Source organism: Etheostoma cragini, chromosome 23 (assembly GCF_013103735.1).
Source record: "Etheostoma cragini isolate CJK2018 chromosome 23, CSU_Ecrag_1.0, whole genome shotgun sequence".
NCBI classification, from domain to species: domain Eukaryota; kingdom Metazoa; phylum Chordata; class Actinopteri; order Perciformes; family Percidae; genus Etheostoma; species Etheostoma cragini.
This window is the reverse complement of record NC_048429.1, coordinates 15,548,957-15,563,726: the sequence shown is the minus strand read 5'-3', so window position 1 is coordinate 15,563,726 and position 14,770 is coordinate 15,548,957. Positions and strand designations below refer to the sequence as shown.

The 14,770-nt window shown below is 40.2% G+C and overlaps 1 protein-coding gene across 3 annotated transcripts in view; it reads left to right on the top strand.

Moving 5' to 3' along the window:
• The first annotated feature begins 13,451 nt into the window (after positions 1-13,451).
• slc38a2 (solute carrier family 38 member 2) overlaps positions 13,452-14,770 on the top strand; it is a 14,015-nt gene continuing 12,696 nt past the window's right edge. For all 3 annotated transcript variants that reach the window (XR_004655451.1, XM_034863384.1, XM_034863383.1), the window contains exon 1: positions 13,452-13,805. The gene's annotated coding sequence lies outside the window, so the exon portion shown is untranslated. The remainder of the gene's footprint in view (positions 13,806-14,770) is intronic.

The window sequence follows — 14,770 nt, the reverse complement described above, 5'->3', positions numbered from 1 at the left end:
CTCAGGACTTTGTGACATTCCAGAGAAAATGCTGGTATGGATGTGGTGTGAATACAAGACTCAACATCGCAGGGTTACTTGCTGACTTTATCCCTCATGTTGTCCTCAGGTCAAATTGACCAGTTTTCCAATATCAATTTTCTTTTTAACCACCCAATTGTAATTACCCAAAATAATATGATTGAAACACTCTTTGGCAAGTATTGACCATAAATTCCCCAAATAACTGTAAACTAAAATTACTAACTAGCGTTACGTGGTGTTGAAAACGTCAAAAAAAGTGACAAACATTGATAAAAAGGGACAAGAAGGTAAGAAAGTTAAAAACATTGATAAAAAGCGTCAAGGAAAGTGTAGATTTAAAATGTTGACAGGAAGACAACACAAGCGTTATGCACTGTTGGATTGCCCCTTCCCCCATCTATTCTGGCATTGTTATTGTGTGTCTGAAAGGTGCAATGTGGCATGTTGCAATACTAATAACCACAAGCAGGGCCCATTCCAGTAATTTACCAGGAACTACACTATGTGTGAAAGAGGGTAGCACGTTTGTAATTTGTTTCACTTGATGAATGCAGTACTTGTATTTCAATCTTTTTAACATTAGGCTACATCTACACTACAATGTTTTGATTATTTTAAGGGGTGTTGTTAACCAAAAATAGTTTTTACTCCAGTAGCATAACTTATCTTCGTCCATGTGAACATGTCTGACAATGCATATAATGTGACCATTTACATTCACTGAGCATGCACGTCCCGGTGTAAATCGTGGATGTATAAGTTGAAAATACAGAAAATACTTTGGAGAAAGAACAAAAATGCAAAAAGTAAGACTTACTAGGGATTTATTAGCTTGGACCGACGGGGAGCTGGAAAGCTGTTACTGAAAGGTGTGTAAGCCTATACCTAACTGATAAGACAGACTGACGTGGAGATTTAGACAAAGATATATATGCTATTTTGTTTCTGATGTGACTACAGTCCCACTAGATTTGAAATCCTGTTCAACCAACGTGTGCGTGCGTGCGTATATACGTGCGTGCGTGTGTGTGTGTGTCTGTAAATCCTGCTAATCCTCTCAGTCACTATAGCTCCACTAATTCCTTGTGGCACATTAGTGCCCTAACTTTACCCTGCACTGTAAACCAAATTACCTCTATCTGCCCTTTTTTCAAACCTTTTTCTCCCCGCTGGTTGTGTGAGACGTTCAGGCTCAATTCATGTTTTAAGAGCTACACTATCACGCACAAATACACAAACACACTTGTACTGCCCCACAAAGCCAAACAGCTGGAACTGTGTGAGAAGTGAAACTGAGATAAGTAGTTTCACACAATAGCCAGGGGTCAGTTATAATCTAAACACATAACTGAAGCAGGACCTCCTTAAGTTAATTCTTAATTTTTTTGTATTATTACAAAGCTGTAAATATATTTCAGTTTTCTGTGTTGGTGCCTTAAAATCCCAGTTGGTATTTTTTCTCCAATTGACAGTCCAACACACACCTCCTGACTCTGCTAGCTACCACGGAGCACAAGTCAAGTGTGTGATACAAGATGGGCCAGTTTAGCTAGTGGCCCAAAATTCCATTAGATTGTATAAATGTATGTATAGGAGTCCAAGTTTAGATGAGTCATGACATTTTTTTGCTGTTTTTCCAGGATATTTAAAAACCATTGTCTGTGTTATGGAATGAAATTTAAACCAAGTTGCAACCTACGGCTTCTGAAAATTAGCGTAAGTTATTAACTTCTGATAAATTGCTTGCAAGATACTACCATTTATCTTAGAAAAAGGCAAAGTTATGGAAATTTGTTTTGTTTTTTACTGCCAATCAAAGAAATCTGTTTGACGGTCAGCATTTTTGTGGAGTAACCTCTTACACATTTCTCATTTCTCTTCCCTCTATCTGTCTGACTTTCATTCTTTGAAGCGTGCATCCCAAGGCAGCGCATCAGAGACGAACAGGGAGTCAGCGGGTTCACAGGACCGACCAAGGTCCATCCTGGATGGAAAGTTTTTAGAGAGCGAGACAAGCTGCCTCCCCTCCCCTCCCCGCCCCTCTCCTCCCCTCCGGGGCCCCTAAAGCTAACGTGATCCCCCATTTGTGCTTCTGTCATAAAGAATGCGCCAGCTAAACCACTTTCCCACCACTAAGAGGATTACTAAGGTAATGCTCCTGAATTAAGAGATGCTCCGCCACATCTAGACATTGGGAGCCAAAATGTAATAACTTCTGTTGAAAGCTGGAGTGAGATTTTCCCCAATTGGCTCAAACTAGGTGCCTTAACAAAGACGTGGCTTGAAGATGCTTGCTAACTAGTCTCCTAAATTTAAATGGACTGTTTGTATATAGCGCTTTTCTAGTCTCAACAACTAACGTTCACACACATTTACACTCCAATGGCGCAGCATCAGGTGAAACTCAGGGTTCAGTGTCTTGTCCAAGGACAGTTGCACATGGAACTGCAGGGCCAAGGATCAAACCACCAACATTCCGATTGGCAAGTGACCGCTCTATAAGCCATAGCCGCCCCACAGGCAGGTTCTAAGCAGGTTGATCAAACGAGAGGGAGACATCTAAATTGGTAGTGATTCCTGTCTTCAGAATGTTCAGAATGTCTGGAATTCAGTTGTGCTTTTTGTCTCTGCTTACTCTGTTATTGTCCTGGGGGGATATGGGGGGGCATTGACAGCCACGTGCTATCTCTGATACACATGGAGTCACCAGCCATTTCTTTTCACCTGGCAGTAAGCGTGCTTTCCACAGGATTTCACCCTCCTAAGCAACCATACAAGTCACAAGTGCAGTAACCAGGACATGATCTCTTACTGGCTTCCTACCTGTGAACACCACCAACAGTGGAGTGCACAACCAAACCGGGGTTGGTGCTGCCGCGAATTATCCCTGGGTCTCTCCGGTGTGAGGCAATTGTTTAGCAAAAAAAATAAAACTAAACTGAAAACTATTTTGCCATTGGAAATGATTGGAAATGATTTCAGTTTTAGTTTCTTCCCTATAATAATCAGTGCTAGAAAAAAGAGACTGCATGAGTTTCCGTCAACTCTCGTGACACTGAACCACAGTAAGTGAACGGAATTGACATGAGATGGCGCTGTGCGATAATTCACACCGGACACTAAAGTGGCACTATGATTGAACATTAATCATGTCCATTCTCCATCCCTGTATTAATTATGGTTTTTCATGTACGGTACATACAGTTTATGTAACTGAGACAGTATACCTGGCCCCTAATAAAAACAAACTCCTTTAAAACTAAATCTAGAAAAACTAAATTAAATCTAACTCTATAAACTAACTAAACCTAAACTGAGATGAAATCAAAAAGTTAACACTAAAATTAAATTAAAAAAGGAATAGAAAATTCTAAACTATTATAACCTTGGCTTGCAGTATTTAATAGTGGTAGTGCAGAATGCTAGCATTTTAAACTAGCACTTATGGTTTTTCAGATGATGTAAACAATAAAACAAGAACGCACACAAGGGACTTTAAGTTCCTGATTTATGAAAAATAAATGAGTTTCTGGTTTGGTAGGATATTAAAATTACTAATGGCTGTCACCAGTTTTATTACACTGTAGTTTCTGCCAAGAGCTGATGATGGAAATGTTAGCATAGTGAACAAACAAGAAACGGGATTGGCATGGGAATCTTTCAGGCATGGGAATCTGTCATTTAAGGTCAATCTGCAGGAGCTCAGTCCAAATTGTTTAGTGAATCCAGTGATGCTTGGTGCCACTGTGTTGGGGAGGTTGTGTGTAGCTAAGGCGTGTTTACCTAGCAACCTTGATCCAGGCGCAGGCCTCACGTCCGATCAGGATCAACTCTGCCTCCATGTGTGTGTGAGCGCCATGACAAGGGTAGGAAGATAACTCACATCCTCTTGGGTGACTTGTTTGTTTTTCAGTCTGATGGCCACCAGCCTGCTTTGTGTCAACTGCATCAAATGGCGGTTCAAATCATGCCCAAAAAGGGACACACATATACAGGGCTGCCAATGTTGGGGGGGGGGGTTGGACACCACAGTTGTCCCAAGCCCTGGGTCAAGAGAAGACCCAAAAGAGCCTTCTAAACATTAAATATTCTGCTGAAAGTTGGAAATCATCTTGTCCTGGGCACAAGCAAGACACTAAAATGGCGGCCCTGCACACACACCTTCAAAACAAGAAGTGGAAGATGCAAATCGTACATTCCTACATGCTGATCTTAGTAAAATCAATTTTGAAAAGGACCAAAATTCTCTTAATTGTTGGCTCCACAGGAACAAAGGTAAGGTTTTTATTTCCATCATGAACCAGAACACTCAATGTCGTCATCTCCGCTTATCTGTTCTCTCGATGTGAAAATAACTCAGTTACCCCATACACGTTTGATCTTCACATTACATTTTTATTCACACCTAGAGCCAGTTGAGAAAAACCCAACGACCTTTATTTTCCTTATGAAGCGAGGCAGATCATGAGATCTCCTCTTTCTTGGAAAAACAAAGAAATTGTTTGTCTATATTGTAATAAAGATCCTCCCTAGAGGTTGAGTGTTCCAAGAACCGTCACAGTGGGGATGGGGTGAGTAAGGTTGAGGAGCAAGAAAATCCCAACTCTAAAGTCAGCGAAAATGAAAAGTTAATTAGTATAGGCTGGGGAAAGAGGGGCAGCTGGTGTTAGCGATCTGCTTTGGACGCAGGAGTGGGGCTCGGTGGGAGACTGGCTGGTTAAATATGATGCACTGAAAGGTATTCATTTGGGAAGCGGGTGATGGATTTACAGTACAAAAAATATGACTGGCAAAGAGGTAATTAACATGTTGAAAGCTGTCTGTATTTTATGTTAAAAATGTATTTGATGTCCTTTTAAACTGTTTTTTTTTCCTAGCCCTCCTTCCCTTGACCCTAAGTATGCTTTGTCACTTGCCAATGCTTTGTCACTTGTCATTGTAAAAGGGAACCTGTTCTCAATGACTCGCCTGTAAAAAAATAAAAAGTTAAAAAAAAATAGCTTTGAGGGAAGGGTGATCAGCTACAATGAATGTAGGGAAATCTTACTTCCAACAAGACACAAGATTGGAATTTCTACAGTATCTACATGAAAGGTCTGGCTATTTATGTTAAGTCAGGGCTACCATTTTAGCAATCCATTGCCTATTTACACATACAGCTGACAAAAGGAAACATTAGTGTACTGACAGATAGTGACCTATCATTGTTCTAGCCCAGGCCGTAGAGAGCCGAAGAAGAGCAAGACCGGTTGTAGTTGCATGGTTGTTCACGCTGGCAAGCTAAAAAACCGAGCATAGACTGAACTCACGCGTGGAATGTCTTTTAAGATATATGCCTGGAAAAGATATCGATAGACATTACAATTAGCATTGTCGTTTTTCTGGGCACCTGGTGAATGTTTGTCCAATATTTTAACTCTGGTTTGGTCTCCACCAACTCCTTCGCAATAAACATGTGGCTTCTTTAGCTGTTAAATGTTTCACTAAAGTCATCAGGTCGCCACTAACTTTGACAGTTTGCTGTTGGCTGTTGAGCAGGTCATTTCCTGTGGGTTTATCAGAAGTGTTATGCTCTCACCACAGACTGTTGAAAACGGAGAGCTGTCCTAGCAACTGACGCCTTTAAGGCAGTCCACAACAATAGTATTTATTACTGAAATAAATATATTGACTTTTGTATGGCAAACCGTGAGGAGCGCACAATAAGCGATTACTAAAATGTCTTATCCACTTCTTCTTTGTTTGAAAATATAATACCAAAACTATTTGGCCCTGTATTTTAATGTAACAAAAAAGGTGTGTTCAACTCAGGGTGGAGCAATGCTGGGAATCACCACCAAACACCATGTTATGGATGCATTTTACACAACAAAGGAGGAAGTAATCACACCCTAACAGATGACTAACAGCTGCTAATGGATATAATGGGTATTTGTGTTTTTAAGAAAATAAATGCACTGCATACCGTTTGTGTAGTGTGTACATACATGTGTATATATATATATATATATATATATATATATATATATATATACATACAGTTGTTGGTTAAGAATTGTGCATAGGTAGTTAGGTGTGCAATGGTTGTAATGTGAAGAGAATGAACTAAACACCCAACAACAAACCGCCACAACAAACAATCAAGTTCAACCAGTCTGAAGTGTCAACGCTAATCTTTTCAACACGCCACGCATCGATACTTTGCTTGTTAAAAGAAAAGTTTGAAGAATAGTTTTGGAGAAAATGCAAGCATTCTTGTCAAGAGATAGATGACAAGACAGATATAAGGGGGTTAGCCCTATGTTCCCACATTTCTGAGATTTTTTTTCACTGAAAATTAGGCATTATGTTTTTACATTTCTAAGATTTTTCTCAAAAAGGGTTAGCCCTTGTGTTGTCCTTGGGTCAAAATGACCCGTTTCAAAGTGTTTTGTATCAGAAATATGGATTTCTTTCAACCAAATTGTCCAAAAATAACATGGATGATTCCATACATTCTTTAGGTGACATTAATGATTACTTTCATTGAATTTTTGGGGTGTTTTTTTAATCCTATAGCTTTTGAATTCTATTTTTTTTTTATGGTTTCAAAACAGTATCCAAACTAAACTTTGACGTATACCCATCTCTGATCCACTCAGCATCCTCTGATCTTAACTATTAGTCAAAATAATTCATTATTTCTGCCTTTTTAACTAAGAACTCATGTACAATTTGATATAAATGAGGTTTGTTGATCATGAATTCCAAGAATGAGTGTAAAACCTATTATTAAACCAGTTCAGGTTTAAAAAAAAAAAAAAATCATCGAAATAATGGAAAAAAGTGTAAATAAATCAGAAAAAGCAACAAAAAACATTGGAAAAGCACCAAAAAAATCATTTCAGTTTTTTTTCAATTCATGGTTAACGGGAAGACAACATAAGGGTTAAGGTTATGGTTAGGGTTCTGGTTAACCGCTGACTCCAAATTGGCAGAAAGTGGGATAAAATCTGATACAAATATTTGGAAAAAGGAAATGTGGGAACATAGGGCCTAATTTTGAAGAAAAGAAATCTTAGAAATGTGGAAACTTGTGGGAACATAGGCATGCTCCCGATACAATGCACTTTCTTGTCTGTACGCTAGCTAAATATCAAGCCAGAGCAAGCAGACAATTAGCTACTAAAGCCAGTCATGCATAAGAGAGGAAAATATCGCCATTCATGAATCATTTGATTTTCATAAATGCTTGCATTTTTCCAGGGAAACAGTTGAAAAGATTACTACCGCACATATCTGCACGCTAGCTTAATATGAACCAAGAGCCAACAGATGATAAACTTAGCATAAAGACTAGAAGCAGGTGGATAAAAACAATCTGCCTCCAAGCAAATCTGAAGCTCAATGATTACCATTTTTTGTTATTAGTTTAATCAGTAAACAAAACATAAAAGTTATGGTTTTGCAGGAGTTAGCTAGCTGTTTCCTGGTTCCAGTCTGTTTTGCTAGGCTAAGCTAATCGTCTCCCACCTCTCACTCAGTATTCATTTAAAAGAGATTGTAGTGGCGTCAATCTTAAAACCTAATTCCTGTCAAGGAAGCAAATATCTCAAAATATCAAACTCTTCCTTCCCAATATGTCAAACTAGTTTGTCACGTGCACTCACAAATAACCTATTGCGTAGTTGTTGTATGAGAGCATCATTTCCATTTGCACTCAGCTCTCCAAGTATGAGGAACCATTGGTAACTACATATCATTTATCTCCTCATACTGACCAATCTGTTGTAATTGGTGTTGTTTCCTAGAATGGTAACATTTTCACTGCACAAACAAACTGAGACTTGGATTTTCAGATTGGACACTTGGGTGCAGACACACACCAAGGTTTCAACATTTTCACCTGACCACCAAGTCCAAAGTTTAAATGACAAACATGGATCAGAACTTATGTCTTACTTATTGTTTCCATCGAATGAAAAGATGAAGTCTTCTCTTTTAATTTCCGTAATCATAATCTTATAATTTCTCAGGAAACCTCTGTGGTTAAGTGACAGGATGTGTCTTATATGCCACCAATGAAAATAAAAAAGCCTTAAAAATGGCAAGACACTTACGATAATGTTCTGCAAAGATGTGTGCACCGACAAATAGCATTTGTTTTCTGTCAACACACAAGCACACCCAGACACCCATACAAGTCTAGTGGGCTCACAGACAGAGTAGACAGTAGAGAGCCTCAGTGCAGACGATGTTAAGGCCTTCTGATGGTTGAGCGTAGAACCGACGGCGTACCCCTACGGACCCCTCTGCGTCCACGCCGAACCCCACGCTGTAGCCTGACCTGCACTTCTCCAAAAAATGTAACTATGTTGCAGCAATGCATGTTGTATGGCCATGGTTTGGTAGCATTGCATTTCCCCTTACTCAGTTCCTGGTTCTTCTTCTTCAGAAAGAACAGGGGAGACACTTGGTTTCTCTCACTATGACTCTAGAGGCGGCACTCCCTCCAAAGCTAATCAACCCCCGCCCCCTCCCCCTTTAGTGATGATTCTCTCCGATCAATCAGCAGTCTGCAGGTTTTCACGTCACCTTTTGGTATCGCCTCAGCTCTCTTGGTACCACGACTGAGGTAGTACTACAAAAAGTACCATTTAACAGGTACCAGGGACTTCTTTTCGTAATGGAAAACCAAAAAAGGTGAGTAGAGTCGAGTAGATACCACTCAGTGAAAAAACACCACATGTGTAGCAGCTGCAGTACTTTAAGTTGTAAGTATTAAAAGGGGCAGGGCTTGGACCACTGGAAACCGAACAGTTGTAGTAATGGAAGTGCTCAGAGGACTGGAAGCACTAATGGGTTGAAGGATTGTAAAGCACTTTGTCTGATAAGATAGAAAGGCGCTATATAAATGCAGTTTACCATCCAAGCAAGTATGCAAGATAAAAAAGGACTCTGGGAAAGTTACTAGCATGCAGTAATGGGACATGAAGGCGTACAGACAGAGAGAGCGAGAGGAGGAGACAGAAGTTCAACGTGTCGTAGGAGGTCCTGCTGCAGCAAAACTAAGAGCTGGTCCAAGGCAAGCGTGTGTCAGCGCTAACTGTAAACTTTGTCAAGGAAGATAGTTTAAAGCTTACACCTAAATTGGAGACGGTGTCTGTCTCCCGGACCAAAACTAGGAGCTTGTTCCACAGGGGAGGACTTGTGTATCTAAAGGCTCTGGCTCCCATTCTGCTTTTGGAGATTCTAGGAACCACAAGTAACTGAATTGGGGGAACGCAGTGTTTTAGTGGAAGGATAGGGTAGTATGAGCTCTTTAACATATGATGGGGCCTGGCTACTAAGAGATTTTCACCTTCTATTTACTTTTTTCCACCTTTGGACACACCCTTGTTGACTTTTGACCTCGCCCTCTCTCACATGACTGACCATGCACTGCTATATGTATTTATTTATATATATATATATATATATATATATATATATATATAGATATATATGTTTGTGTGTGTGTGTATGTGTGTGTGTGGATGGGGCAACAAGGCACCGGTGTTGATCAGATCACGTCCCCTCCTACACCCCCGCTCCAGTTTCCTGATCCGTCTGAGTTCGGCTGGGTCAATCTAAAGCCCCAAACAAAGGCTTGTACACAGAGAGAGCCCCACTCAAACATACTCATGTGTGACTGAGGGTAGAGGAATGCACAGTGTGTGTGTGTGTGTGTGTGTTTGTGTGTGTGTGTGTGTGTGTGTGTGTGAGTGAGTAAACAGAAGTGTCCTTTCACCCGTGAATGTGTTGCCTTTTGTATTATTCAATTCTTGATGCCCAGTGTGTAGATGTGTGTGTGTGTGTGTGTGTGTGTGTGTGTGTGTGTTTATGCATGTGTGTTGTGTTAATCGATCCTCTTCCCTTGCAGGTCAGGTATGAGACAATAATACCTGCATTCACCTGCGCATTGTTGTGGAGAGTTTTGGAATACAATGAAATGCATGTGAGGGCAATCTTCCATTTGGGCCAAAACATTCTCTTAACCCCAACTGCTCAAGTGGAGCTGCTGAGGGGCCAGCAGGTCAGACGGGGTTGTGCTGGGCGGCTTCCAGGTAGGAATCTGGCAGGTTTTCGTTAGTCTTCATTGGAATTGTTCTCAATCGACTTACCTGGTTAAATAAATAAAAAAGAATACACGGATCTCGCACACTCAACTGTGTGTCATTCATTCTTTAATACACATTAACTTTATTAGGAGTAATTCTTAACTTCCTTACTGGACTCAGGTGAGCCAGGGTGAATCATGCACCCTGTTCCTTGAGCTGAATCTGACGCCCAATTCTCTGTAGCAGGACATTACTAGAAGCACTACATGTAGTAATACAATAAATAGTAGTGGTGGTGGTAGGAGTACAATTAGTAGTAAGGCAAGGCTTGAGTCCGACTCGAGTCGCTGTTCTCTGGATGCACTTAGGACTTGGATACTGGATTGGAGAATTTTTGAAATCGAGCAATTGAGCATTTAAATAATAGGACTGATTTTATGTGTAACAGGCCATACTAAAGTGATATAAGATATTGATATTAATTTTGTCTGTTTAATGCACGGGGCCAGTGAAGGAGTACTCAAGTCCTGGTATCTCTAATCATGATTTGACTGACTCAAACTCAGGTAATGGTGACTCAACTCGGACTCAACGCTGACTCTTCTTTAGTGACTCAACTACAAACCTGGCTCAGGGCGCCCTGGTACCTCACTTGGTACAGAGTGCGCCCCATACACTAGGGCTCAGTCAGTCCAGTGGCTCGGGTCTAGAGCTGGTTACCCAGGGAGTAACCCTCATCAGCATCAGTGAGCCAATAAGCATGCAGTAAGCTTGAACCATGATCTAATAATGCTATATTAATGCTGCTGATTGGCTGTCTAACGTCGTAGAGACACGGGGCTCTCGTGTGTGTGTGTGTGTATGTGTGTGTGTGTGTGTGTGTGTGTGTGTGTGTTTGTGTGTGTGTGTGTGTGTGTGTGTGTGTGTGTGTGTGTGTGTGTGTGTGTGTGTGTGTGTGTGTGATTGTACTGTTTCATTGTATTTTTTGAAAAACTGGTATTCACTTTGTTGGCACCGGGAAGTTTGAACGATACCCAACTACACTCAAGTTACAACGAGTCCAACATGCCCTTGCCCCCCCTTTTTCTGCTCCCTTTTCCTGTCCAAAAAAAAGCAAACACAAAAATCTTGAAAAAGAGTAGAAGAAGTTAATATAAGTAGAAGTGATTATTTTCTCCTAATTCTTTATATTCAGCAGTCTAGTAGCAACAACAATAGTATAGTAGTAGTGATAAGAGTTGTAGTGATGTATTATCAGAATAAGTAGCAGTGGCAGTAAAATGTTGTAGTATTAGCAGAAGTTGCATCAGTAGGAAGTGTTCAAAGGTAAGACTGATGGTTAACTGACTTTACAGTTCTTCATCCCAGACATCATACTAGATTAGAAACCATGGCTGGGGAAGATTACACTCCTTCACACACACACTCCCACACACACACCTGACCTGCAAGGAGCCAGCAGTGTGAAGGCGGATCAGTGTGGCCGCCATCACATGAGAGCGTTTGTGTGTAATCTCCTTCCGAAAGGGAGGTCTGCTTTGAAGTTCCGCTCCCAAACTGATCTGGAGCGACAGAAGTCCAGGAACCTTTAAGTCCACTTTACCTTCAAAAAGGTTCAACAGCGAGGGATTGCTATCCTTACTCTGCTTTCCAAAAGAGAGCACTGTCCTATGATGAATGGTATATGCAATGGTCTATTGAAACAGATACACATCACACAAATCTGTATGTCAATATACAAGTGATTGAAAGAATCCTTCTGCAGTAACAAAAATCCCTGTGAAATGATTCATAAGGTTAATAAAGTCAAATTTAAATCAATTGCAATGAGCATGACGGGGTACTTGAGTTTCCTACATTCCTAATTACTCGGGGGTTTAAGGATGCATCATGAGTCAGTAAAACTCAATTAAAGGGCGCCTAGATAGCTCAGTTGGTAGATCAGGCGCCCATGTGTAGAGGTTTACTCCTCAACGCAGCGGGCCTGGGGTTTAACTCCGACTTGCGGCCCTTTGCTGAATGTTGTTCATATCTATACCCTCATATCTTCATCTGTCCTGTAACAATAAAGGCTAAAACATATGCCAACAGAAACTGAATTTGACCCATTTAAATTAGAATTTCTAAACTTGAATAATTGCATTGAAAAACGGAATTTGAGTCACATAATTTGGACTGTACTGTTTAATTTGAATCATTGCATTGAAAAACTAGATCTGAATAGCATAGTTTGCATGGCGTTTATTCGTTTGGAACTGAAATCCAATAAAATATGATCATCACTGAAAATTCCACTCTCTGTTTATCACAAAATTCAATTTCAAGTTACTGTGACCGACGACTGGGTACTTTTCTTTACTATTAACATTCAGTTTTTCAGTGCAATGATTCAAATTAAACAATACAATATCAAATGATGTGTTCAAAATTCAGGTTTTCAAAGCATTTATTCAAGTTTAGAAATTAAAATTAAAATGTAAATGAATCAAATTCAGTTTCTGTTGGCACATCTTTCAGCCCATAGAAAATGCCCCAAATATTAAAAAAATTTAAATTGATTGTAAATGTGTAAAGATGACAATAGGCCTAGGGTTTAATCTACTCTTCACATGTTAGACTATCCACTTATAAATTTTATATAATTATCAATATAAAATATAATTATCAGTTGCACTTTTGACAAGAGGACACGTGACGTTTTGCACAGTTTATATGAATAAGGGCCTATTTTCCAGTCATTTGTCTGCAGCTCATTGTGAAAAAACTTGTGTCTGGAACTTAAAATTGTGTATGAGATTACTGTATCGCTGAGTGTATCGTTTCCTCCCTATCCTTCAATTATCATAAGGTGACTTTTGATGCTCCTATAATAATAAACAACTGTGTTGTCTTCATTTGTCTCTGTTTCAGTATTTATTTGTTAATTGTTATTACTATTTCCTATAATGTGTTGGTTTGATTGTATGCAGCCAATCGCCAAGGCTAATTCTATATTGTATTAGCAATGAACTGCTTTATAAGCACAGATTGATTTGGAACATTTTATTGGGCCTGCTATAGAATACTTTAATAGTACTGTTGTAGCATTTATGTGGCATTCATGGATAACACCTATTGTAAAACTGTAGTCTGGTGTAGGAGGTCTTCCAGGGGGAAAGGCTCTAGGTCATTGCTCTGTTTGTACACAAAAAGCACGTCACTGCCGTGCGTAAAAAGTCTCCTCCTTCTCCATCCAAACGACTAAGGCCACTCCTCCAACCCCTGCCAGACTACTCTTCTCTCAACCCCCCTTCCTCCCCCTCCTTCCCTGTAGGTCCAGGCTGATGCAATGCTCATCTTTATAAAAGGGTGAGTCCCTCCTCCAGCAGATCAGGCTTTTCTCTTCGTGCGCACCACATCTCTGGAAATTAGGTTTTTACAAATTAGACCCAAAAAAATCTAATTTCTTTTTATTTTTACGCGTATGTTTTATTCAAAGTGTCGTTTGAGATGATTTCACTTAAAGAGTTTAAGCTCGTGTTTTGAATTACATCCTGTCTAATAGGCCTATCCATTAATTTCTCAGTTCATTCTCACTCAGCCTGAATATACTCAAGAATCCGTTTGCGTAAAAGAAGAAATCGTCCGGACATTTGCTGTTTCTTTTTTCTCTTTGTACTTACTGAAAAGGATTTAACAGGCATCCTGCCACATCTTTACATGGTAAGAATGCCGGTGTTGTGTCTCATCATCTACCCAGTATCTGTCAGAACATTTCCGGATAGAGGCGGCCAAGTGTTTTGGGAGATATTTATAAGCTTTTAGGTAGTACAGTTATATGTTTTCTACTTAAATAAGAACCCAAATATCTGTCTTTTATTTGTATTTTGAAAAATGAAATGTGTCGCCAGTTCCTTTGGGCTAATTAGTTAGTATTAAACCGACTTCCTGCCATAATAGCTGTGTGGATCTGTTTCCAAAGAGGCAGACATGTCCTTTCCGGGAGGCCTGGTGCCTTTTATCAGGTCAGCACTAGTCCAAAAAATAAATAAATAAATTGGTCAATGTGACAGACAGTGATGCTGCGGTGCTGGACTCATGTCTGGAGGTGGCCCAGGGTTGCCATTGCCACACATGTACCATTGCAACACAAGCTGTGTGAAAAGGGCATCTAAACCTGTCCCTGTGTGTCACCAGCAAAGATTCTAATCGGAAACCGAGGAGGAAGTAGAGCGCGAGCCCTCTGCGCAAAATGGAGAGACAGGCCCATAAAGGTGACAACACGTGCCATTGTTTCCATCGGAGCCGGTCATGGGAATGATGTTATTAAACTGATCTGCATGGGGTTACGCCTTTTTGCGCTCTCTGTGTGGATCCAAATGTGCACACCCAAGTGATAAATATGACTATTAGCCTATTATTATTATTATTAAATTACAATGTTAGATCTAAAAATAGCCACATGCTTTGTCTTATTTACACCCTCATTGTGCTTTAAAAACGTCTAAGGAGTGTGTCTGTGTGAGGATACAGAAGTTGACACACCCTGTTTTCATTCCCCTTTTTAAATGATTTCGGCGCGTACTGCGGCTTTTTGTCATTCAGCGTCTCTACATCGCATCGGGGCTGCTGAGGTGATGTCGGGTGCACTCCGAAGCCGGTCTGGTATTTTTCCACTGCCGGTGCGT